Raw genomic sequence first — 27,552 nt, forward strand, 5'->3', positions numbered from 1 at the left:
CACTAAAGTAGACATGGAAACAAAGTTTTGAAGAAAGAACCCAAGACAGGAAAAAACTACATGCAAGTTTTCTTCAAAATGTATACAAAAATTCTGCTGGTACCCATGACTATAGACATTCATTAGAAAACTTTGGCTACCTAGGACAGAGCAAATGCCGGCAGACTTAGGGTCAAATAGAAAAATCAGAGAGTTCATAGTGCTGAAGTATATTTGTATATTAACTCAGTCAGAATGGACATAACAGTGAAGAATTTGAGTATTCAGCTGAAGCTCTGAAATACAGTAGGAACAGGATCAAACAGAAATAAATTTGCTCTAATGGGCCTAAAATCAAGTTTCAACAGGATCAAGGAGCTCCATGGGGATAAGACTGCTTATCAGAACAAATATCGATACCCTTAAGAAGAAGACAGTATAATCCCAATTCTCAGGACTTATTATCCACAATGTTCAGTACACAATAAAAATAACTAGACACATTAGGAGATAAAACAATCAAGTGATATTCAGGAGGTGAAACAGTCAACAGAAATACACTTGAAAATAATGCGAATGTTGAAACAAGCTCCAGCATCAAAATAGTGAGGATTAGCTTTTTAAATAGAGAAAATAGTTGACAAAATGGTTTAATAAGTTAACACCAGGTTGATATTAGCAAACGAAAAAACAGGATTAGAAACTAGAAGACTATTCAAGGGAATATATCCTTTCTGAAACACAGAGAAAAAATTGAAAAAGAGAGTGCATATAAGAGAAATGCAGCATATGATACAAAAATAACATGTATGTGATTGAGGTCCTAGAATAAGTAGAAAGTGGGAGAATGGAATAGAAGCAATTTTTAAAAGAAATAACAAAAAATAATTTTTCAAATATAAAAGTGGATATCAAAACACGTGTTTAAGAGAGTGAATAAATAACCATACAAACACAGAAAAAATGACACCTAAGACAAACATCACCAAATCTCAGAGAATGAAATGGAAAGAATAAATTTTAAAATTACCCAGAGATAAAGAAATATTATCTTTCATGATTAATAATAAGAAAGTATGGCAAAAACCACTACAGTATTGTAAAGTAATTAGCCTCCAACTAATAAAAATAAATGGAAAAAAAAAAAAACAAAAACAACCAACTTCTCAACAGAAACTTTGTCTCAGCAGGAGGCAAAGAAAAATAATAAAATAAGATAGAATGGTTAACAAAGAATTCTATAAAAAACAAAAATATCCTTCAAAAATAAAGATGAAATAAAAATAGTCTTAGAAAAACAAAAGCTGAGATTTATTTTCAAGTATACATCCGCTATGGGAAATGTTATATCTCAGATAGAAACAGATAAATCTAAGGAATAAGCAATACTAGAAATGGTAAATACTTGAGTAAATATAAAATTCTATTCATGTGTGAAGCAATATTAAATACTTGTGCTTTATAAAAAATGTAGAATAGGTAACAATTGCACAAAATGTAGGCACAGTGCAAGAGGTTATTATATTTAATTATTTTTCAATTGTTTTATATGTTTTAAAAATATGAATCTACTGTCTCTGGAAATAAAAATATATACTGTTGTCTTTAATATGTTAAAACTGCATTTTCAATTTCAAAGATAACCAGTGGGAGATCATAACAAACAGTATAATGAAAGAGCTAGTAGAAAATGGAACATGAGATAAATGAAAATTTTTTCAAGTACTTAATATGAAGAATAGCTTTTGCAACCTCATGGACTGTAGCCAGCTGGACTCCTGTGTCCATGGAATTTTCCAGGCGTGAATGTTGGAGTGGGTTGCCATTTTGTCCTCGAGGGGATCTTCCTGACCCAGAGAGCAGACCTGCATCCCCTACATCGACAGGTGGACTCCTTACCACTGTACACCTTGGAAAGCTACAGACAGCACAATATAAAGAATGGCAGGGAAGTCGAATAAAGGAGAAAATGACAAGCAGAAAACAAAGAGCAATATGGTAGATTTTAACTCAACTATATTAGCTCTACATGAATTATCTAAACATTCACTTTACTGATCTGTTTGGCTGCATCAGGTCTTATTTGCAGCATGTGGGATCTTTGTTGCATCATGCAGGATGTTTTGTTAGTGAGCTCAGGGCTCTCTAGTTGTGACTTGCTGACTCACCAGTTCTGATGCTTGAACTCCAGAGACCCTGGACTTCAGTAGTTGAAGCACAAATGGGCCTAGTTGCTCCGCTGCATGTGGGACAGTTCCCTGACCAGGGATGGAATCTGTGTCCCTTGCATTGTAAAATGGATTCTTAAACACTGGGCCTCCAGGGAAGTCCCTAAACATTTACTTTAGAACACAAAGATTGCCACACAAGATTTGTAAAAAGATAACTCAAATTGTTTTAAACACATACACACGTTAAATGTAATTAATTATATATGAAACTGACGTACCCAGCAGAATCAAGCCCTACTCTAACAATGTATGTTACATAAAGCACAAATCTAATACTAGTGACATTATTACACCATTTTTTGTTACTGTGCTTTGCTACTGGTTAGGACATGTGCTCTCATGTTGCATTTTTCAAAGGTTCAGTAAATATCATTTGCATTTTCTCCTTTAGCTTTTCTCTTTAACAGTGTTGCATTCTCCTCTACATGCAAGAGTGAATTTCTCCCCATCATCTTGTCTTTTCCACACTTGGCATAACTGAGTTAATATTCCATGAATAGGCTTAGCCAATGTTAGCTCTCAATGTTATTCTGGAATCCCAAAGTAAAAACACCAGGCACCTGAGACTTCAGCTGTCAGTGAAATGATGCAAAACCAGATGTTTAGTCTTGACCCAGTAGCCAAAGTAGAGAAATAGCCAGTGTCAAATAGGATGATATAAGTAGGCCACTGGGACAAGAAGAATGCTTGAACTGGACCAGGGCCATGTCCCTGTAGGTGTATTTCTGTCCATCCTAAAAGTCAAAATTACAAATTTGACATCAGTCACTTAAAGCAGTTCTCTATAGCAATGCTATTGCCTCACGGGGCCTTCACAGAGTTCCTCTGATTATTTCTTCCTTTCTTGTATGAAAACTGAGGCTGTTAAGAGGTTGGGTAACTCTCTCAGATTCACACAGGAAAACACAGAATTATTATCTAAATTATCAAACCCATTCTCTCAAAAGGTGAATGAAGCCTGATAAATGCACTCAGAATATGTCATCTGATGTTCTTGGGTCCAGTGCACTAAAAATAACAAAAGTAGAGTAAAACAGATCTGGGTTCAAGCACAGCTGAGCTACCTATGAGCTGTGTGATTTGGTTTTTACATTTGACCATTTCTAAAATTCAGGTGGCGCTTCCCATTTGGCGCTAGTGCTAAAGAATCCACCTGCCAATGCAGGAGATGTAAGAACCACGGTTTCCATCCCTGGGTCTGGAAGATCTGCTGGAGAGGGAAATGGCCACCCAGTCCAGTATTCTTGCCTGGAGAATCCCATGGACAGAGAAGCCTGGTACAGTCCATAGGGTTCCAAAGAGTCAGATACGACTGAAGTGACTTAGCACACACACACAAGAAAAGAAGATCAGATGAGGTAAATTTAGAAGGTATCTAGTGCAGTAACCAACATGGTTAGTTTTCAAACTGTCATTAAAGAATAACATCAATTATACTAAGAGCAAAACAAAGTGTAAGTATAATTTTTTTTTTAAATTTCTGAGTGCATTTTTCATTTAAAGACCAGAAGTTAATATATAGTTACTGATATTAATCTTCATACATAATAGTTGAAACTATAAAACCAAAGCTTGACTAATACTACACTACCTTTAAATGTGTATTTTTAATAAATACATGTCTGTTATTCTAGCTTTATCTGTTAAATTATGCTGTATAGATAAGTTAGCTATATTTTACAGATGATGTGATGATTGAAGACAGATCTTTCTTTTAGAAAAAAAAATGATGTCTTATATATTAATCAATTGGCCAATTTAAAAATTAGAGGGCCCCTTTTATGAGTTTTGTGGCTCAGATGGTAAAGAATCTTCCTGCAATGCAGGAGACCTGGGTTTGATCCCTGGGTTGGGAAGATCCCCTGCAGAAGGGAATGACTACCCATTCCAGTATTCTTGCCTGGGAAATCCTATGGAGAAAGGAGCCTGGCAGGCAACACCCCATGGGATCACAAAGAGTTGGACACAGCTGAGTGACAACCATTTTTTATGAGCTTTACTATGTGCCAGGCATGTAATAATGTATGTGGTTTTAATGCCACAATGTCTAAATAAGACTAGATTTTAGCCTCCAAGGAACTTGCTCTCTGATAGAGGGAACAGGGTCTGTTTCCCCCTGAGAGACAGAAAAAAACATTTACCCATTGGTGATATCTAAAGAGGAGTGGTGAATCATTACCTTTGCATGAGGGACACTCTCACAGAAGAGATGACATTTAAACTCTTTTAAAAGATTAAAAAAAAAAAATGCTGAGAGTGGTAAGAATTCCCTGGCAGAAGGAATGGTATATGCAAAGTATTTAAAACAAATGAACAATAAGGAGTTCATTAAGGAAGTATGAAAAATTACATCTACCATGAGCACTGTGTATCTTGTTGGAAGCAGTGGAACCTAGAGTCTTTGGAGCCCTCTAGACATCAAATGCTTAGACCCTCTCCTGAACTTAACCAAGGAGTGAATCTGCAAGCTCATTCTCAGATCAGCTCCCAAGCCTGTGGTGGGGAAGTTGGAATCATCAGGGAAGCCAAGGGAACTGCCAGGATCTGGGCTATATTCAGCCTAGAACAACTAAGTCAGAATCTTAGGATGAGAAACCTATCCTCAGGTGATGTTCATGCATGAACAGGGTCAAGCACCACTATTCTAGTTACTCCAACCAGTTTTATATGCTAACAGGCAGGAGATAAGAGTCAAAAGTCTTTCCATTTTATTGGTTTAAAAGAAAACTCAAGGTCACCTCCACTTTGCAGGGTATAAACTATCCCCATCATGTCTTAAGAAATTCAAACTTTCTCCTCTGGTGTTTTGTGCTTCTAGCAAAGTACTGTATTCTTTAAAGGTTTGCTTATTTATGGAGATGATGTTAAAGTCACTGTTCAGCCCAGACCTTTCAATCCTTTCTTGGCTGTGCATTTAAGATATATGTATATCATCTTATAATATGTTAACTATAATTTTTATACAACATATGTTATGTTTACTATGATTGTAAAATGTTTCAGAATATGTTGATATATCATACACATTGTAAAATACATAATATAAAAGTTTGCAAATGTTAAATAAATTTAAGAATATGTAAAACTTAAAACTAAAAATATAAAAGAATGATAATACAAGTTACATTTATCTTTAAAAGACTTGGGAATAAAGGTAAAAAAGACTTTAGCAGCTGAAAGGTATGCAAGACATTTATATTAACGGCATGGATGGAAGTATCCTTATGAACCACCAATTAGAAATTGCTATTAAAGAAATGAAAACATGTGACACACATAGAATAGCTATTAGATTAATTTTTGAGGAAACATTTTTCTTCTCTCAATTCTCTACAGCTTCTGTTATTTGTATGGGCAGCCTCCTCTTTTGAAGCTTTGAGATACTGTTTATAAAAAATTTCTTTGATTTAAGAATCCCTGCTTTTAGTAACTAAGCTGTTAATACCAGGCTTTTCAATATCAAACTTTCTCAATTCATATTTTTCTTTTCAAGTTTGGAAGAGCAAATGCCATTATATTTTGTTCTTTTATAAATCAATAGACTAAAACCTAAACATAGAGCCTGCATTACTATGAGGAGTGAACACAGATACATAAGCTTCATTCCTGATATCTAAATGAAATATATCCCAATGAAGAAAATAGCAGAAAAGAAGAGTGTAGTCACTAAAATTCAAAAATTTAAAAACAGGGAATTCCCTGGCAGTCCAAAGGTTAGGTGTCTGAGCTGCCAGTGCAGGGGAATGACTTCAATCATTGGCCTGAGAACTAAGATCTCAGCATAGTCAAAAATAAATAAATAAAAGAAACTTGAAAACAAGTGGCTGTACTGTTTCACTAAGCAAGGCAAATCAAAAATTGCATTTGAAAAAAATTAATATAAATGTAAACTTTTAAAAATTCATAAATATTACATAAAATATTTAGCAACCTTTGAAACAATAAGTTCAGTTCAGCATAGTTCAGTCACTCAGTCATGTCCAACTCTGCTATCCCATGGACTGCAGCATGCCAGGCCTCCCTGTCCATCACCAACTCCCGGGTTTTTCTCAGACTCATGTTCACTGAGTCAGTGACATCATCCAACAATCTCATTCTCCATCATCCCCTCCTCCTCTTGCCTTCAATCTTTCCCAGCATCAGGGTATATTCCAATAGGTCAGGTCTTCACATCAGGTGGCCAAAATATTGGAGTTTCAGCTTCAGCATCAGTCCTTCCAATGAATATTCAGGACTGATTTCCTTTAGGATGGATTGGTTGGATCTCCTTGCAGTCCAAGGGACTCTCAAGAGTCTTCTCCAACACCACAGTTCAAAAGCATCAATTCTTCAGCACTCTGCTTTCTTTATAGTCCAACTCTCACATCCACACATGACTACTGGAAAAGTCATAACTTTGACAAGATGGGCCTTTGTTGGCAAAGTAATGTCTCTGCTTTATAATATGCTATCTGGGTTGGTCATATCTGCTCTTCCAAGAAGAAAGTGTCTTTTAATTTCTTGGCAGCTGTCACCATCTCCAGTGATTTTTGAGCTCAAGAAAAGAAAGTCTGTCACTGTTTCCATTATTTCCCCATCTATTTGCCATGAAGTGATCAGACTGGATGTCATGATCTTAGTTTTCTTAATGTTGAGTTTTAAGCTAACTTTTCACTGTCTTCTTTCACTTTCATCAAGTGGCTCTTTAGTTCGTCTTCACTTTTTGTCATAAGGATGGTGTAATCTCCATATCTGAATTTATTGATATTGCTCCCAGCAATTTTGATTTCAGCTTGTGCTTCATCCAGCCCAGCATTTCTCCTGATATACTCTGCATATAAGATAAATAAGCAGGGTTAAAATATACAGCCTTGGTGTACTCCTTTCCCAATTTGGAACCAGTCTGTTGTTCCACATCCAGTTCTAACTGTTGCTTTTCTGACCTGCAAACAGATTTCTCAGGAGGCAGGTTGGGTGGTCTGGTATTCCCATATCTTGAAGGATTTTACACAGTTTGTTGTGATCCACACAGTCAAAGGCTTTGGCATAGTCAATGAAGCAGAAGTATATATTTTTTTTCTGGAACTCTCTTGCCTTTCTGATGATCAAACAGATGATGCCAATTTGATCTCAGGTTCCTCTGGCTTTTCTAAATCCAGCTTGAACATATGGAAGTTCACAATTCACGTAATATTGAAGCCTGGCTTGGAGAATTTTGAGCATTACTTTGCTAGCGTGTGAGATGAGTGCAATCGAATGGTAGTTTGAGCATTCTTTGGCATTGCCTTTCTTTGGGATTGGAATGAAAACTGACCTTTTCCAGTCCCGTGGCCACTGCTGAGTTTTCCAAATTTGCTAGAATTTTGAGTGCAGCACTTTTACAGCATTATCTCTTACGATTTGAAATAGCTCAACTGGAATTCCATCACCTCCACTAGTTTTGATCATAGTGGTACTTCTTAAGGCCCGCTAGACTTCACATTCCAGGAAGTCTGGCTCCAGGTGAGTGATCACACCATCCTAAATATCTGGGTCGTGAACACCTTTTCTGTATAGTTCTTCTGTGTATTCTTGCCACCTCTTCTTAATATCTACTGGTTCTGTTAGGTCCATACAATTTCTGTCCTTTATTGTGCTCATCTTTGCATGAAATATTCCCTTGGTATCTCTAGTTTTCTTGAAGAGATCTCTAGTCTTCCCCATTATATTGTTTTCCTCTATTTCTTTGCACTGACCACTGAGGAAGGCTTTCTTATCTCACCTTGCTATTCTTTGGACTTCTGCATCCAAATGGGTATATCTTTTTGTTTCTCCTTAGCCTTTCACTTCTCCTCTTTTCACAGCTCTTTGTAAGGCGTCCTCAGACAACCATTTTGCCTTATTGCATTCCTTTATCTTGGAGTGATCTTGGTCGCTGCCTCCTTTACAATGTCACAAATTCTGTCCATGGTTCTTCAGGCACTCTGTCTATCAGATCTAATCCCTTGTATCTATTTCTCACTTCCACTGTATAGTCATAAGGGATTTGATTTAGGTCATACATTAATGGTCTAGTGGTTTTCCCTATTTTCTTCAATTTAAGTCTGAATTTGGCAATAAGGAGTTCATGATCTGAGCCACAGTCAGCTCCTGGCCTTGTTTTTGTTGGTGGTATAGAGCTTCTTCATCTTTGGCTGTAAAGACTATAATCAATCTGATTTTGGTATTGACCATCTGATGATGTCCATGTGTAGTCTTCTCTTGTGTTGTTGAAGGAAGATGTTTGCTGTGACCAGTGTGTTCTCTTGGCAAAACTAGCCTTTGCCCTGCTTCATTCTGTAGTCCAAAGCCAAATTTGCCTGCTACTCATGTATTTCTTGAGTTCCTACTTTTACATTCCAGTCCTCTATAATGAAATGAAAATACATCTTTTTTTTTGCATTTAGTTCTGGAAGTTTTCTTGGTCTTCAAAGAACCATTGAACTTCAGCTTCTTCAGCATTAGTGGTTGGGGCTTAGACCTAGATTACTGTGATATTAAATAGTTTGCTTTGGAAACAAACAGAGATCATTCTGTCATTTTTGAGACTGCATCCAAGTACTGCATTTCAGACTCTTTTGTTGACTGTGATGGCTACTCAATTTCTTCTTAGGGATTCCTGCCCACAGGAGTAGATATAATGGTCATCTGAGTTAAATTCACCCATTCCAGTTCATTTTAGTTTGCTGATTCCTAAAATGTCAACGTTCACTCCTGCCATCTCCTGTTTGACCACTTCCAATTTGCCTTGATTCATGGACCTAACATTTCAAGTTCCTATGCAATATTGCTCTTTACAGCATTGGACTTTACATCCATCACTGGTCACATCCACAACTGGGTGGTATTGTTGCTTTGGCTCCATCTCTGCATTCTTTCTGGAGTTATTTCTCTACTGATCTCCAGTAGCATATTGGGCACCTACCAACCTGGGGAGTTCATCTTTCAGTGTCCTGTCTTTTTGCCTTTTCACACTGTTCTTCGGGTTCTCAAGGCAAGAATACTGAGATGTTTTGCCATTCCCTTCTCCAGTGGACCACGTTTCGCCAGAACTCTCCACCATGACCCATCTGTCTTGGGTGGCCCCACACGTCATGGCTCATCAGTTGGCTTCTAGAGATGTTCCACAATATACTAAGTGGCAAAGCAGGATTCCAAGATGGTAATAAAATATGTGGTCTATTTTTAATTAAAACACTAATAGGTAGAGCAATTGATACATAGGTGATAGAGACATAGATGCATAGATAAAAGACATACAGATTAAAAGATGAATAGACAGATTTTTAAATTTGATTACAGAAGGTACAGAAAATTATACAAGAGGCTCTTAATGTTAGTACCTACATTGAAAGAAAGGGTTGGAAAAGAAAAGAAGGACAGAGAGGAAGAAAAATAAGGGGAAAAGGAGAAGTATAAAGAAATTTAAAGTTTCCATGATGAAAATAATATACAGGATATAATCTCATTTATTTAAAATTAAATGTGTTGATGACTTAAGTTACATGCTAAAAGATAACGCTAGAAATTTTCTTTATTTGAGTGTTATTGAATGATCTCTGTTTAACTTTTAGAATAAGCATACGATGCTTATTTACCCACTATTATACCAACACTATTTTAAGTAAAGAAGAAAATAAATAACAATATTTTTTACTAAATTTTCATTTTGTTTGAAACAAATAAAGTGCATTTACTGGCTAACTAGTTTTATTTCATGTGCTAAAGAGATACAATGATGCGTAAAACTCTAGGGATTTTTAAAATATATCTTTCTCTAATGTAGGTGTCAAAGGAATTTTTGTTATAACACATTATTTTCAGAATACTTATCTGACTAACATAATCTGGATGAGCATTTCTAAGTATTTCCAAAGATTTACTCATGAGCCAGAAAAAGAGAAAAAAAGCTTTAAAATATGCTTAATACTTATAAATCATTTATAAATTGGTGTGCTCTTTTAACCTAATTCCTTACTAAAACTTATTGTAAACGTAGATACACATTTCCTATGTTATATATCATAAAATACGTATAGTAAGAATTTACATTTTAGGTATAGTTCTATGCTGTATAGAAATTTTGTGGATGAAAAATCTTTCCAAAGGATACATGATATTACAGCTATGTTTGGCTATCAGTGCCTAGAGTCGTGATGCATTTCATTGTCAATGAGCAGTTGAAGGAGACTGTATAGTGCTTAACAGAATGGGCATTAAATTTAAATAGAACTGATTTCTACTCCTGATTCTATCAACTGCCTAGCTAAGTAAATTTTGACAATTTCATTGACTGTTAGTATCCTTGTATTATATCAAGTGAAATCAACACTCACCTTCTAAATTTGAGATATTTGTAAAATACTTGTAGTTATTAATGAAAATATGCAATAAGTCAGTCATTGCTATTATGATAATCAGTTGTATCATTATGAGTGATAGCAGTAGCAGTTGCAATAATAATAACAGTGATATTCAGGTGACAATTATAAATATCAGCAGAATTTTTTAAAAAATAATAAAGAACTCATATAAGTCATCCATGTTCTGCATGGTTTATGAATATTCAAAGACTTCAAGGATTCTGAGAACTTCCTGTTTTCATCATCTACATAAAGACTGGAAAATGTTGAAGTTCTTCAAACTGATGAAAAACAAAGAAAAACTATGAATAATGAATCCGGAATTCTACTTCTGCTGCATTATTTGGTATATGCTTCAATCCAAGATCCCAGAGTCTGTCCATGGTTCATGTTTCATTGCCACAAACATGATAGTAAACCTACTCTCTTTTATATCTTTTTTTCCCAATAATTTAGAAAAGTATTGCTTATTGCTCACTAGAGCAGGCAGAGTACATGCAGTTATGAATCAAGAGTAGAACAAGAGCATATGCAAAGAAATAATTTTGATGATGGGCCCTGGGATTAAACCTGAGTGAGCTGAGAAGTAAGATCACAAAGGGGTGACAAACATTGAAAGAAGTTGTGAGGTCAATGGGGGAGAGATCACAAGGAGAATTAGAATGATGGTCACAAGATTCAGGGAGGAATCAAAATAGGAAAATCAAAGCAAGGAGGAGTCAGTGTGTTGTGTGGAGAATCTAAGTGATTGCTGAGTTTATTAAAAATGATGGCAATTGATGAAGAGAGTGTCATTTCACCATTGTATATTCTTTCCACCTTTGTCATGGATTAATTGCCCATATGTGTGTGGATTTATCTCCAGACTCTCTTTTCTGTTCTATTGATCTGTGTGTCCTTTTTTGTGCCAATATCATGCTGTTTTGATTACTGCGCCTTTGTAGTATAGTTTGAGACCTGTGAAGGTAATAATTCCACTTTGTTCTTTTTCTCAAGATTGATTTGGCAATTCAGGATCTTTCGTGGTTTCATATGAATTTTAAGATTATTTGTTCTAATTCTGTGAAACAATGAGATTAGAATATTTCTCACATCATATACAAAAACAAGCCCCCCATGGATTAAAGACATAAAAGTAAGACCTGAAACTATAAAACTCTTAGAAGAAAACATAGGCAGGACATTCACTGACATAAGTCATACAAATATTTTTTACCTGTTTCATAAAACAAAATCTAATAGCAAAAATAAATAAATGAGACTTAATTAAACTTAAAGTATTACAAAGCAAAACCCAAAAGATGACTTATGAAACAGGAGAAAATATTTGCAAAATGGCGGAAATTTTTTAAAATTATATGACAGAGAAGTTAATTTCCAAATATAGAAACAGCTCATACAACTCAATATTTAAAAAAAAATCTGATTAAAAATGGGCAGAACACCTGAATACACATTTTTTTCCCAAATAAGACATGCAGATGGCTAGCAGGCACATGAAAAGATATTCAATATCACTAATCATTAGAACAATGAAAATCAAAACAACAAGATATTACATCACAGCTGTCAGAATGACTGTCATCAAGAAGCCTAAAAATAGCAAATGCTGGAGAGAATGTGGAGACAAAGGAACCCTTACGCATTGTTGGGGGAAAGGTAAATTGGTGCAGCCATTATGGAAAACAATATGGAAACTCCTCCAAAAACTAAAAAGTAGAACTACCATATAGTCTAGCATTTATATATCTGAGTATACAGCTGGAAAAAAAAAAAAAAACAACACTAATTTGAAAAGATGCAGGCAGATTCTTTACCATCTGAGATACCAGGGAAGTTCTGAATGTTCATATCATCCTTGCTTACAATAGCTGAGTTAAGAAAGTAACCCAAATGCCCATCAATACATGAATGGATAAAAAAAGATGTTTTATATATATAATGAAATATTACTCAGCCACAAACATTGAAATTCTGCCATTTTCAGCAATGTGGATAGATTCAGAGAAAACTATATTTAGTGAAATAAGTCAGATCAGTTCAATTGCTCAGTCATGTCCAACTCTTTGCAACCCCATGAACTGCAGCACACCAGGCCTCCCTCTCTATCACCAACTCCCGGAGTTTAAACAAACTCATGTCCATTGAGTCAGTGATGCCATCCAACCATCTCATCCTCTGTCATCCCCTTCTCCTCCTGCCTTCAATCTTTCCCAGCATCAGGGTCTTTTCAAATGAGTCAGCTCTTTGCATCAGGTGGCCAAAGAGAAAGACAAATACTGCATGATATCACTTATATGTGGAATCTAAAATAAAACACAAATGAATGAATATGCAAAACGGAGACAGATTCACAGTATAAAACTACTGGTCGTGAAAGGCAAGGGGAAAAGGGGGTGGAAATGAGGGATATGGGATTAACAGATATAAGCCATATGTATAAAACAGACAAGCAGCAAGTATATACTGTATGGCAACAAGAATCCTAGCCATGATCTCATAATAGCTTTTAATGGAGTAAAATCTGTAAAAATACTGAATTACCTTGCTATACACCAGGAACAAATACAATATTTTAAGTCAACTATAGTTCAAAAAGTTTCTCCGCTGGTAATGAATCTGCCTGCAATGCAGGAGACCCTGGTTTGATTCCTGGGTGGGGAAGATTCCCTGGAGAAGGGATAGGCTACCCCACTCCAGTATTCTTGCCTGGAGAATCCCCATGGACAGAGGTGCCTGACGGGTTACAGTCCATGGAGTCCCATAGTGTTGGACATGACTGAAGGGACTAGGCAGCAGCATACTTAAAAAAAATGATGATGTTGGTGGTTAAAACTAATAGTAAGAAGAAGAAGAAAAGTAGTAATAGTAAGAAGCAGCCGCAGTAGCAGAAGCAGCAGCCAACCAAGTACTCAGTTTCAATGCATGAGGATTAATCATCTGGCCATTAATAAAATGATTTCAACAAGGAGAATTAGGTATGATGAAATCTATGGCAAGAATGGATAGAAGAGTAAGGAAAAATGGCCCTAACAATGACAAGCTAGGAGATCACTGATCCCAACTGGAGACCTGTGGAACTCCAGGCTATGGGAATGACACCATTTCTCAAGTGAGAAACATGAAATGGAAAAGAATCTTCAGACAATAGCATGGTTTGAGTTAAAACAGGGAACTGAAAGTAATGTTCAAAGAAAACTCTGAGAATACAAAGGATTTCCTAATGTCAAACAGATCTGCCAGTGGGCATATTTGGAACAAGGGAACTCTGATGAGATTTGGGGATACCTCAAATCACAGAGTGATAAAAATCATGATGATGGTAGATGATTAGAGAAGCTTCAACTCTTGTTTTCATGCATGCATGATCAGTTGTGTCTTTCTCTTTGCGATCCCATGAACTGTAGCTGTCCAGTCTCTTCTGTTTACGGAATTTTTCAGGCAAGAATATTGGAGTGGGTTGTCATTTCCTCCTTCCTGATTCAGGGATTGAAGCCTTATCTCTTGTGTCTCCTGCATTTCAGGTGGGCTCTTTACCACTGAGCCACCTGAGAAGCCCTGGAGAGGGCCTGATTTAAGTAGGAATGTGGGCAATAATGGGGTTACTGTAGTAGGTTGTTTAGGGGAAAAGAATAGCTTATAACTTTTGCTTCATTCCTGAGTATAATCTTCATGGGAGATTGGAGATATACATATGATAGTGGTACACAAAAGCTCTTGTGCAAAGCCTTTTGAGCTGAGAAAGAGGAAATAATTCTTTCCCAGCTAGTGGTCTTAAATCCCAGGATAGTCCTATGTGTGGTGTCATAGTGCAGGAAGCCTCTTACTGTTGTCTCAGTGCAATATCCATGCCTTTATGGTCCTAATTAAATGATGTAGGACAAATTATATTTTAAAAAATTCACTTGAGTATCAAGGTTATTTTATTCATTAATTCTTCTTCTTTAAAAAGGTTTTTCTACTTCAGTGCAAGATAAACTAGCAGAGTGACTACTTAACTTTTTCAATGTCTTTCTCAACAAAAACATCAATCTCAGGAATAGCCAGGTGAAAGAGATACATAGGGCATGGTATGGGGAAAAGGTTTGGAGCTTCCATGCGATAGCCAAGAACACCACTCTCCTCAAATTTCCACTTTTATACCATCTGGATGCTCTCCAAATCTGGTCTTTTTGGTTTTCCTGTGGAGGTTTCATTCAGTTCAGTTCAGTTCAGTCTCTCATTCATGTTCGACTCTTTGCGACCCCATGGACTGCAGCACACCAGGCCTCCCTGTCCATCACCAACTCCTGGAGTTTATGTCCATTGAGTCGGTGATGCCATCCAACCATTTCATCCTCTGTCATCCCCTTCTCCTCCCACCTTCAATATTTCCCAGCATCAGGGTCTTTTCAAATAAGTCAGCTCTTTGCATTAGGTGGCCAAAGTATTGGAGTTTCAGCTTCAACATCAGTCCTTCCAATGAACACTCAGGACTGATCTCCTTTAGGATGGACTGGTTGGATCTCCTTGCATCCAAGGGAATCTCAAGAGTCTTCTCCAATACCACAGTTCCAAAGCATTAATTCTTTGGAGGCTTCGTTACACAGGTATAATTGATTAAATCATCAGACACTGGCCATTGAGTCAATCTCCAACTTCCCTCCCCTTCCTAAATCAAGGGAGTGGGACTAAAATCTTCAACCCCTATAATCACATGTTCTGAGCTCAGGCAGGACCCTCTGGGGTCCCTAAGCATGGAAATCTTTCTGTCCCCTGTTTCTTGACTCTAGCCTTAATGACCTTCTTTGAGTTCCAAAGGATAGACTCAAGTAGCTGCTAATTCATGAAGGGAGAGTAAGGCAAAAGCTATGGAAGAACAAGCCAGGAAACAAAGAGTGCTGTTTTGAGGCAGGGTCCTGGCACAACCTCAAAGGATACACATACCAATGTAATTAAGCTCTTTTAAGGGGTCAACCTCTTTGAGAATTGGACCATAAAGAAGGCTGAGCACTGAAGAATTGAAGCTTTCATACTGTGTGCTGGAGAAGACTCCTGAGAGTCCTTTGGACAGCAAGGAGATCAAACCCGTCAATCCTAAAGGAATTCAGCCCTGTATTTTCATTGGAATGTGATGCTTCCAATGCTGAAGCTGAAGCTTCAATAACTTGGCCACTGTTGTGAAGAGTCAACTCATTGGAGAAGACCATGATGCTGGGAAAAATTGAGGGCAGAAGGAGAAAGGAGCAACAGAGGATGAGGTGGTTGGATACTATAACTGACTTAATGGACATGAGTTTGAGCAAGCTCCAGGAGATGTTGAAGGACAGAGAAGCCTGGTGTGCTGAGGTCTATGGGGTCGCAAAGAGTGACTGAACCACAACAAAGAGGTCAACATTCTTCATACCAGAGAAAGACACCATCCTCCACGCACATTGCCTTAAAGTAACCAGAAAAACTCATTGAGAAGATTGTGCATGCTCGGTCAATTCAACCGTGTCCAATTCTTTGCAACCGCATGAACTGTAGCCCACCAGGCTCCTCCGTTTATGGGAATATCCCAGCAAGAATACTGAAATGGGTTGTCATTTCCTCCTTCAGGGCATCTTTCTGACCCAGGGATCAAACCCTTGTCTCCTGTGGCTTTTGCAGAGGCAGCAGATTCTTAACCACTGAGACACCTGGGACGTGCCAATCTTTTCAGCATCCCTCTACGTAAAGCATTGCCATGAAAGTTCTCACCAAATCCCCCTGGCTTGGGACTTTATGAGGGCAGAAGTCCACTGTGCCCCTCTTTGCCTGGCACACCAATAAAGCTATTCTTTTCTACTTCACTCAAAACTCTGTTTCTGAAGTTCGGTTTGGCACTGGTGAACAGAAACAGCTTTTGGCATCAGTTCTCCTGTGATCCAGCCCCCATCCTTAGGTGTAGTTTGGTAGTCACCTCACTAACCTAAGGAGAGGTACCTTTTGTATCTTACTATTTAGGGAATTCCAATGATTTTAAGGAGCTCTGTGCCAGAAACCAGGATGAAGAGTCAATATGTATATATTTCTTATTATATATCACAATATCATACAGGAGTAAGCCAATTGCTTTGAATCGTGTTATATAGATGAGTCCCCAGGTATGAAGACACAGTATTTTCAAAGACTAAGGGAAAAAACAAAACAAAACACAGAACTTTTTTTTTTTTTGCAATAAAGTAGTACTTTTAAAGTTTCAAATAATTAAGAAAAATTAATTCGAGCTAAAGTAATATTGAAAAGAATAATTCAAATAACATTTTATATTTACTAGAAATGAAATATACTCCTACTACTGTTAATAATGATGATGATTAATAGTTTTGTGCAAACCTTTTTGCTAAATATTTATAAACCCTATACTAAGTATCAAAAGCTGTTTTGTATGATGCAGAATGCTACTTATATTTGAAAACTTAAAGATAGCTATACACATAATATAAAGTAATTTTCAGTAATCCCAAGGTTTAGGCCTCCTGTTTTCAAATGCTCCAAATCACTGTGACAAAGGATAGAAAGGTAGAGGATTTCTGAGACAGTAAGATAGTAACCATTTTTTTAGTTGGCAAGTTCCAATCTCCCACCTCTAGAAGTAGTAAAAATAACTTCAAATCAGGCAACAGAATGTTTTGTTGGATTTTGAATTTCACACAAAACAGCCTTTCCCTACAGTTGGGTTTCAGTGGGAAATGAAATGCATGTGACTTTAGGGATTTAAAGCTTTTATTTGTGAACATTCACCTTAAACTATGATAAAATATTTTGTTTGGTTCCTTTTTCCCACTTTACAAGCATTACTTTATCAGCATTAACAGAGAGACTTCTATAATATGTTTATTTAAAGGAACAAGGAGACCTGGAAAAAATGAATATAAAGGAGAATGTGAATTTTATATTAAGTGTCTTTGCCTCGAGAAAACTCTCTTAGCCTCTGTGAAAAATTCACTAAGCTGTTCTTAACCACTTGGATCTATCCAGTCTTGGACAATATGCTCTATTTCTTCTTTCACTTCCTTCATTTGTAGATAAGCTAAATCACTTTTTGTTGTTGTCCATCTGTCGCTAGGACATCAGACTCCTTGCAACCCCATGGACTGTAACACTCCAGGCGCCTCTGTCCTCCACTATCTCCAGGCGAGTTTGCTCAAATTCATGTCCACTGAGTAGGTGATGCTATCTAACCATCTCTTGGTTGGGGGCTGGAGGGTATCCATTTCCTACACTTTAAATTCACAAATATTTAAAAATTGTGTACTACTAATTAAATTATCATGCATTAGCTATGTCACATTTTATTTTGGGACAACTGGAACTGTATTTTCTAAGTATTTGTTTTCCCTTTTAAGAAAGGAATTTCTATAATGCACATAAATAACAATACCTCAGATAGGCAGCTCTATTATCTGCACTTCATGGATAAGCTTCACCACTGGGGGGGAAGAAGTGGCAATTTTATTTTTATTTTCTATTGTCAGTGTTCCTTTGAAGCATCAAATAGAATATTGATATTTTTGGCACTTATGCTATTTACTTACTGTGATTTAACGAGCCGTTATAAAGTGAGCCATATTCCCACTATGCATTTCATACAACTATTACTAGAACTTCTTTTCAGAAGGATTTATCTACAAATCAATATTTCTCTTATTGTACCATTTCCAGAAGTACTAAAGAAACTTCTCTTCTGAAACAAGATTTGATTCTGTTACAGTTTACCCTCTCTAATAGTTGTACAATATATAGCAGCAAATCTAACAGGTGGAATATTTAGTTTTTATGATGTTGCTATGGTCACAATTATATGTGGACATTTCCAAGAAAGGTAGAAAATACATCAATTGCATTATCAACTAATAAGCAAAATGTTATAGAAATCTGAGATCATGTTTAAAATCATTCTCTTTACTGAAAAAATCAGGTTAAGGTATTAGATGTCTTAAAATTATTGTTAATGAAAGATTAGTTTAGTCTATAAACTCGGAGACACAGATAAAAATTCATGATCACTGATAAATAGAATTTAGATTCTTTCTCTTCCTTTTCTTAAACTTTGAAATTGAAACAGGTAGTCATGAATTCTGCGGGGACCATACACAAAATTCCTTATGAGTATCCACACTGTCCATGTGATATATATTTGCTGCAGATGATTTACAGGTTACAGACATGCTGTGACCTTTCTCTCCCCACTGCAAACATATTAAGCAGAGCTGATTAACGGAGACGGAAAACACTGGGTTGTTTTCTCTAACGGGAGTCTTTGACAAAGCCCTCTTTGAGCCCTCCCACTTCATTCGTCTGCAAATCGCCGTGCCTAAAGAGTCTTTAGTCCCCAGCCCAAACCTGGAGCCCTGCAGCGCCATCAGCGGCAATATCTTCCTATGTGAGGGACGTCTCTTATTAATCAGAAACGCTGAATGGAAACCAATCAGATAGAGAGTTCCTTCGGCTTCAGCTTCCTGCCTGTCTGAGTTAAAAGTGATGCTCGCTGTAACAGGAAGGCACATTGAGACTCAGGAAGATTCAGCTGAGAAGATACTATAAAAAGAGAAGAGAAGGAATGAGAGAGAAGCAACGCCGGGATCGTCAGCGCTGAGCAGGGCTAAACTCAATTTCATTGCGGAACAAGGTAAATGTCATTTACTTTGCTTGACATTCTAAGCTATTTAATTTTTGCTTTCTTGTAATGTAGTCATACAAATAGTGCTTTTCTCCAAGTTGCTATATTTTGCTCTTTCATTCTCTCTCAACATTTGAAAGCAGGTAAGAGTCCATTTTTTAGTATTTGGATAAGATATTAAAATACTCAGGGAAAAAACTTGCGATGTTTGCTTCTTATTTTACTTTTACAAAACTGATACCACCAAGGCTCTTTTTATAGTGCTCAAATTTGCATATGGAGCTTTATTAAAAAAATAAAACTAAACTTCACATCATGTTGATTTGGGTGGCTTTGAAACATATTAATTTTGTTTGTGTGTACTATTATTAGATTAATTTGAAATAGACTCCTGTTTTTCTCATAACTTTTGCTTACATAATTTGAGTCAGAACTGTCAAAAATAAAACCATCTTGATCATGTCTTAAAAAGTGATTTATTTTTAATATTGAAATGGCATAGAAATAATAAAAATACCACATATATAGATAAACATAGGATGCCAGGATAATAGTAATCACTTTACCTGGTGAAGGAGGTTTCTTCACATATTTGTGGTTCTCACTCAGGTCAACATTCTGAATGGGTACATCTGTTGGCTATAATTGTTCTCCATTATTATGGGCAAATGTATCTTAATGTAATAAAGACTGGATGAAAACCACAGGAGGGAGTTTCAAAGGCAAAATTGGTGTGTTTTATTTGAAGTGATATGGAAAATGCAGTGACTTAATGGAGCTTTTTTTTTTTTTACCTTGCATGCTCAATATAGCCCTTCACATCAATTATATTTTCAAGCACGCTAATCTCTAAAAAGCCATGATGAATTTTAACTAAAAGGTTATCAATATTCTATAGTACATTTAGATACTGTTAACAGTGTATGTTCTCAGAATCTATTTTAAATGATAAAAGTGCACAAAGGAACAGTGATCACCTGTAGTAAAGTTCACATTTATTTGTATTATCAACTTTTGGAAGTCTTTTCTGGGAGACTTGTAATATAATATTGTGTTGTATATCTAAGAGATTAATAATCAAGATTTTTTAACAAGGTCTTTGAAATCTGTAGCATAAAAAATGAGTGATTTTTGTAACTGCCTAAGGTGGTAACTTTTGCATGACAGGAGGAAATCTTCATGTGGCTCTCTACTTGTCTATGGAAATAGAATGTTGCCCATCTTCAGCCATTAACTAAGAATGAACTTGATCATTCAGTGTTCTTAACTTGGCAAAAAAAGTACAATTTAAAAACCTCTAGCATTCAGTAGAGGATGGATCTTATTTTCAGACTGAGACACTGCTTCATTACCTAATCAGTGCTATGTCAAGGGTAGACATCATTTGTGTAACTACAAAACTTGTTAATACAGGATTGAACAGTAGATATTTTTTGAAAAATAAAGAAAATGAAATAACATGCTATTCCAGCACATAGCAGCAGAGAAATGGGACTCAACACGAGCAGCATGTATGTGTGGTCTTGTCGTCAAACATATTATGGATTCAACTGAAGTTTTCTAAAATGAAGTGAACAAAATAATTGTATTCACTTAATAGATATATGCTGAGGTGTTGAAATGCTGTCATCTCTGTATTTGTTTTGAAACATGAGAAAGTGTAAGATAAAGCTCATGATATGAGCAAATCTAATTCTGGAAATAATGAATAGAAAAATGCTTCAGAGGAAGCAGATTAGTAGTATCAATTTAGAAAGAATTCACTAACTTTAAGTCAGAAAGGTTTGTTAGGACTGAAAAAGCAAATCATTTAAGATCATATTACTTTCTAGGATAGAAAAATGATTTTCCCCTTATACTATTTAGAGTTTAAGAACAATTTTGATATGGTTCACATAATTATACCACCAATATTGTATTTGTTGTATAATTGGAATAAAAATGTCTTGTACCACAGCCTATGTATAAAAGATTATGGTATCAAAGTTAGCTTTGAAATTATGTCTTTAAATGTTATGTTGCTCTACTTGATGAATTACATGTTAGATGAGAAGCTCTTCTGAATGTCACCTTGTGTAAAAAGATTTCATTGGGTATTTGTTATTTTACTGTGACCCTCATACACACAAAGTTTAGTCAGTTTAAAGTCCCTTCTTCGGTACATGCCCCAAATGCAAAAAAAAAAAAAAAAAACTTCATCTGAGATTTTTATTCTGCTGAGTTACCTCTTTATAGACATCAGTAGTGATCTAAGGCAGACATGCATTCCCTACAATCTTTGCACAATCTGGAGGGACAGTTAATCAGAATGCTTTGGACAATGCTTAAAATTACATAACATAAAATATGTGAGTAATATGGCAATATATTGTATGCAAGAAAATATAAATTAAGCTGTGTTAATTAAAAAACATGCATATGTGTCATGAATAAACATTGGCTGTAACTTGTTCTCTATGAAAGTGAACAGACTAGATGGATAATTGTTTAGTGTTAATACAAATGCTTCAATAAACTAGATCATTAGTTTGTTATACTCTTTATTTTAAATATAAAGTATAAATAAATCTAATGTTTTTAAAAAACAGAGTATGATACTTTAAAAATGTCCAATGTGATATTTTAAATATTTGCACCTCTGACTTCAAGGACACATATATAAGTATCTTATAATGTATATTCATACAAAATATATTATAATATATTATTCTATTCTATTATAGAAGCTCTAGGAAGGTTCTTAGGCATTTTACTTGCTAATTTATCTCCTTATGTTTTCTTAAGAAAGAAGAAAACATTCTAAATGGTACCAAAGGGTATTGGTCTTAGCTTTGTTTTTACCTAATGCAAATTTATGAATAAATTATTTTTACTGTAGAATAAGACATTTCTTAAGGTAAAGAAATCATTTCCTTTGTAGCTTGCATATCTGTTTTCAAAATGAGCTGTGTCTTAAAATATACCCACCTCAAACCTCTTAATGTCTATGACATCTTATCCTCTTATTTAGGTGTTAACATAAAATCCTAGAACTTTAGAAAAGCGGTTTTAACCACCTCCAACTCTGATGTTGCACAGGAAAACTAAGGTTTAGGAAAATCAGATTATATAACCAAGGATGTCAAATTATTTATGAAAATTGTCAACACTTTGTGAAAATATATCATTACGTGGGAACATTATGTGAAAGTTGAGCATGAGAATCATATCAGGGATACACACACACACACACACACGCACACACACACACAGTGACTAGCTGAAAATACTAGATTGTTTTAAACATCCTGAAAAAGTTTATTTTTTTTTTTCTTATGAGTCACTTCAAATTCCTCTGCCTGGAACTACCATTATCCTCATCAATAAAATAAGGAAAGGAATGCACAGTGAGGAGAGTATCTTTATAGCACTCTTATACATTTTCATAGCAGTCCTAATATGTTAATGTACTTATCCCTAAATTTAGCACTGCTGAGAGATGGTCTTGTAGCCACATTAAGAATGCAAAGTGCCTGAGTAAAAGAAGGATCTCTGGAGCCTAACCAAGACATTTTATATTAACACTATCAAGACACCTCCCAAAGCATAAAAGTCATAATAATGGATTTCACTACTTATGAAGAGCAAATGGAAATCTCATGAGGTTATTGTTGCCGTGGTGTGTGTGTGTGTGTATAATACATAGTCTTTATGCTACAGTCCATGGGGTCACAAAGAGTTGGACACAACTTAAGGACTGAACAACAATTTATTTTTAAGAGAAAAGGTGGAGACAAGGAGAAGGGAGAAGAACTGAATATTTTCTTAAAGTGACATTCAAGGTTTTCCTTTTTTTCCCTATTCAATCACTTTGCTAAATTATAAATCAATTGCAGGAGGAATGGTTGTACTCATATTCTATATTTCTATTCATGAGCAAGATAATTATTGGTCTTTCTGATTAATCAATGAAACACCAGAGCATATGATTGTTTTGTAAGCATTAATTAAAAAACCTACTCCTTATATCACTGTCTGAGATTAACATTTTGGAAAGAATGGAGATAGCAGTGACTAGTAGTTGTTATTTGATTCTTGAGTTTAAAGATGAATGTGTAAGAAGTAGATACACCTGATAGAATTTATATTGGAATATGTCAAAATCACTACACTTTATGTATTATTAATAGAGTATCCAATGAATATTCATATTTTCCTCATATTTACTGAAACAAGATCTTAGGAAATTCATAAAAAACAAGAAACAATATTTACAGAAAGGAAGTGTAATAAGAATGACAGCAATGCATAGCAATGTGTAATCTAAGAAAATAAACACCAGTAATTCTCTTCCTGTGATAAGAGATATCATGTGAAATATAGTGCTTTTATGAACTAGGCCCTCAATACTACAAGTTTTCAAAGGGTGTTTTCCTTCAGACAAATAATTTCTTTATCATCTATTTTTTTCTAGCAAAACAGGTTATTGAACTGATTTAATATAATTGCTTGAGATATTTTTTCAAAATATTAACACCTATGTGTTATAAACATGCCACAATTCAAATCTCTTTTCACTGTAATGGTAATTAAGCCACAGATGAAACACTGGTGAACATTTACAGGTCAAATTACAAAGTAATATCTATCTATGCTGTGTACTGTGTTTGGTCGCTCAGTCATGTCTGACTTTCTGGTACCCCATGGACTATAACCTGCCAGGCCCCTTCGTCCATGAGGACTCTCTATGCAGGAATACTGGAGTGGGTTGCCATGCCCTCTTCGAGGGTTATCTATCTATATCTTTATATATTTATCTATGCATCTCCATCTGTATGTATTTCTGTATCTGTATCTATAGGTAGATCTGTGTGTATGTGTTTGTGTGTACCCAAAAATAAATAATGGAAAAAATAGAAAGGAATAACATGATCAATTGTTTCAATGTACAAATTATTATAGCCTTTAAATTAGTAGAATGGTGTAATATTAAACAGTAAAAATCTATTTTATTGGCAATCATGGATATTATGAACAAATGATGAAATAGGAGTTAAAACTATGTTTTAACATTGGAAAAGTTTAAACACAAAGTTCATGTATTATGGCTGACTTTTTTAGATAGGGAGAGTTGCCCTTGCATTTTTTAAAACCATAACTAGAAATAATCACCTTCCATTTAACGTGCACAATTCTTGAAGACTTCATAAAATTATAATCTGTTTACCCAATCGTATGGTGGGTAGAAAATAAAGTAGGAATTTTAATGCTATCTAAAGCCAAATTGGTTAAAACAGATTATTTTTATTGGAAAATAAGATCTTTATTATTTATTTAAAATATAGAAATAGCACATCATATATGATGAAATTTTAAATGATTTATTTTGTCATTTTCCATAGTTGAGGGTGTCAATAGCCATTTTATATTTCTTATATTATTGAGTAAATTAACTATTTGCTTATCCAAATTTTCTTTATAATAAAAATATGATACTGAGATTAAATACCATTGCTTTATGTCATATAACTTATATACAATAATTTAATAAATCGGTGAAGGATAAATATGTGTATTACTTCCAGTCCTTCCAGGTTAATTTTATAACTTAGCATACTACAAATTAACTATGCATGTAATGAGCAGGGTTGAAATAGGTTTAACTACTAGAATAAAAGCAATACTTTTCATTCTCCCCTAAATCTTGTCAGTTTATCTAGATGATGTGACATTTTATATATATTATCAATTCAGTTATGCTTTTTTGATTACAAGAGTATTAGATAAGATTCAGGTTTGTATTTCTGCTAATACTTAACTCTTCCAAAGACTAAATAATTAATATGATTATAATAACACATATGAATTTAGCTTAGAATTAAGTTTCCTGATACAGTCATTAACAATGAAGAATGTTATCATATCAGGAAGAAATAATTTTTTTATAGTTAAAATTAACTTTAGTCAGTTTGGAATAAGGAGTTCTATTGAAATACAAATAGTTAATAACAATAATAAGCTTAAAATTTTTAATATTATAGTTATTTTAGCTCTTTAAAATGAGGATTTTTTAAATCAATGCTATCTATATCTATATATTTAAATGTCTATATATTGTGTGTGTGTGTGTATATATACATATATATACACGTGTGTGTGTGTGTGTATCATGTGTCTCAAGCTCACTACTTTGGACTTGAGACCTATGTTAAATTTTGCTTTCAGTAGGTAAATATGGAAGATTGTTTTATTCAAATAAGAAGGTTTCAATTTTGGAAATTTAGAAAATTGATTTCAGAAAACTAAGTGGGCAATTGTTCTAACAGAGTTTTTTAAACTAAATATGTATCAGGAAACTACTTGAGTTTATAATTAAAAATGCCCAAAGATGAATACTGAAACTTATGGAGACCAAATGACAGAATGGAGACTAAAAAAGTAGTGAGATTCAATGGCAGACTCAGTAGCAGAGATACACAATAATAATGATGCTATCATGAGGGTCTGATGTCTCCCCAAACCTTCTTGTGGTTTGCTGCTGACAAATGAAGGATTATCTTTGGAGTCATTGTAACTCTTTATTTAAACACAGGCATAAAGATTCCTCTCCATTTCACTCAAGACTAAACTGTGTTTATTGAAGTTTTACATTGAAATTGAGCTTTAAGCATTTTCAGGGAGGAATAAAATTTTACTTCAGGATAAATATGTCAGTTGTGTATGTCTCGCATTATACTTCAAAGACCATATTATTAAATTGCAGGTTTCCCTGGTAGCTCAGTTGGTAAAGAGTCTGTCTGCAGTGCAGGAGACCCGGGTTCGATCCCTGGGTAGGGAAGATCCCCTGGAGAAGGAAATGGCAAACCACTCCAGTATCCTTGCCTAGAAAATCCCATGGATAGAGAAGCCTGATGGGCTGCAGTCCATGGGATTGCAGAGTTGGGCACGAGTGAGCGACTAACACACACATTAAGTTGCACTCGTCTAAAACTCTAAGAAAATGTAGGTAAACAACCCAAATGGAAAGAATGTTGAGTAAATTCTACCCCAGAATGAAAATTTAATTTAGATGGTGGGTTTTGACAAACATATCTTTACATATTTATAACTAATATTTTCATATAAAATATGGATTTGACAACAGATTTTAGAAAACAAGTAACTATAGAATTCTATATATAGTCTTACAATGCAATGACATTCTATAAATAAGATGTTTTATAAACTATCAGTGATACACATTTTATTAAAATTACAGCTCTATATCATTTTTCTAAATGTAATCATTTAATGTTTTTATTACTTTTCATCCAGTATTTTGACTTATGTCAATGGAACCCATATGAAATTAATCTTTATCCCCAAGATGAGAAAAATTTTAAGTATTAAGTAATCATTTTACTAAAAGTAGATTTTTTTTTTCTTGGTCATGCCACACGGCTTGCCCTTGGCAATGAAAGCACACAGTGAAACCACTGGTCACCGGTGGATACATTCTCAGTCGCTCAGTCATGTCCAACTCTTTGTGACCCCATGGACTGTAGCCTGCCAGGCTCTTTTGTCCATGGGTTTCCCCAGGCAATAATACTGGACCACCAGGGAATTCCCACTAAAAGTAGCTTTTTAACCTATTTAATATATAGGAAAGTAAGCGTATGTTAAGATTATGTAAAGAACTTTTTGTCTTTAACATGTGATTAAAATGTTCTCAGTAATAAATTCACTGATAAGATACATCAAATGAAGGGGTGACAGAGGATGAGATGGTTGGATGGCGTCACTGACTCCATCGACATAAGTTTGAGAGGACTCCGGGAGATACTGAAAGACAGGGAAAGCTGGCATGCTGCCTTCCATGGGGGGGTCACAAAGAGTTAGACATGACTTAGCCACTGAGCAAGTATATAAGTATTTAACTATATATAATGCATTAATTTTCTAATATGCTTGGTGACATGTATTGTGCTGAAAATGTTAAATATATCTCTCCTTTAACTATGACTATTATCTCTGAGGCAAAAAAATGATCCACATCCATCTTCTTTTAACCTTTCACTTCTGTTTGAATTCTGAATTGTTTGGTGGCTAAAATAGATTTCATTTGAGTTGTCTGTTTCCCAATGATTTCTACCAAATTGAATGTAAATCTGTACTGATTCATAGAAGGCAGATTTTTTTTTTTCTGATGCAATGACCTGTGATAATTTATTTCTCTTGCTGCTTTTAACTACTTTAGCTTTCTTACCTTCACTGAAGTTTTAGTTTTCTGCTATTTCTGTTTCCTGTTTACTGCTTTGCTCCTTCCACCTACCCCTACACCTTCAGTTTCTCCTACCCCTACACCTTCTCTAATTCCAAGACAGAATATATTTAACTA

At 35.2% G+C, this 27,552-nt stretch overlaps 1 protein-coding gene across 1 annotated transcript in view; it reads left to right on the top strand.

Moving 5' to 3' along the window:
- Positions 1-18,976: 18,976 nt before the first annotated feature.
- The window catches only part of CDH9 (cadherin 9), a 137,663-nt gene continuing 129,087 nt past the window's right edge, over positions 18,977-27,552 (top strand). Inside the window, exon 1 of the mRNA XM_043488759.1 lies at positions 18,977-19,205. The gene's annotated coding sequence lies outside the window, so the exon portion shown is untranslated. The remainder of the gene's footprint in view (positions 19,206-27,552) is intronic.

Source organism: Cervus canadensis, chromosome 16, assembly GCF_019320065.1.
Source record: "Cervus canadensis isolate Bull #8, Minnesota chromosome 16, ASM1932006v1, whole genome shotgun sequence".
NCBI lineage: Eukaryota > Metazoa > Chordata > Mammalia > Artiodactyla > Cervidae > Cervus > Cervus canadensis.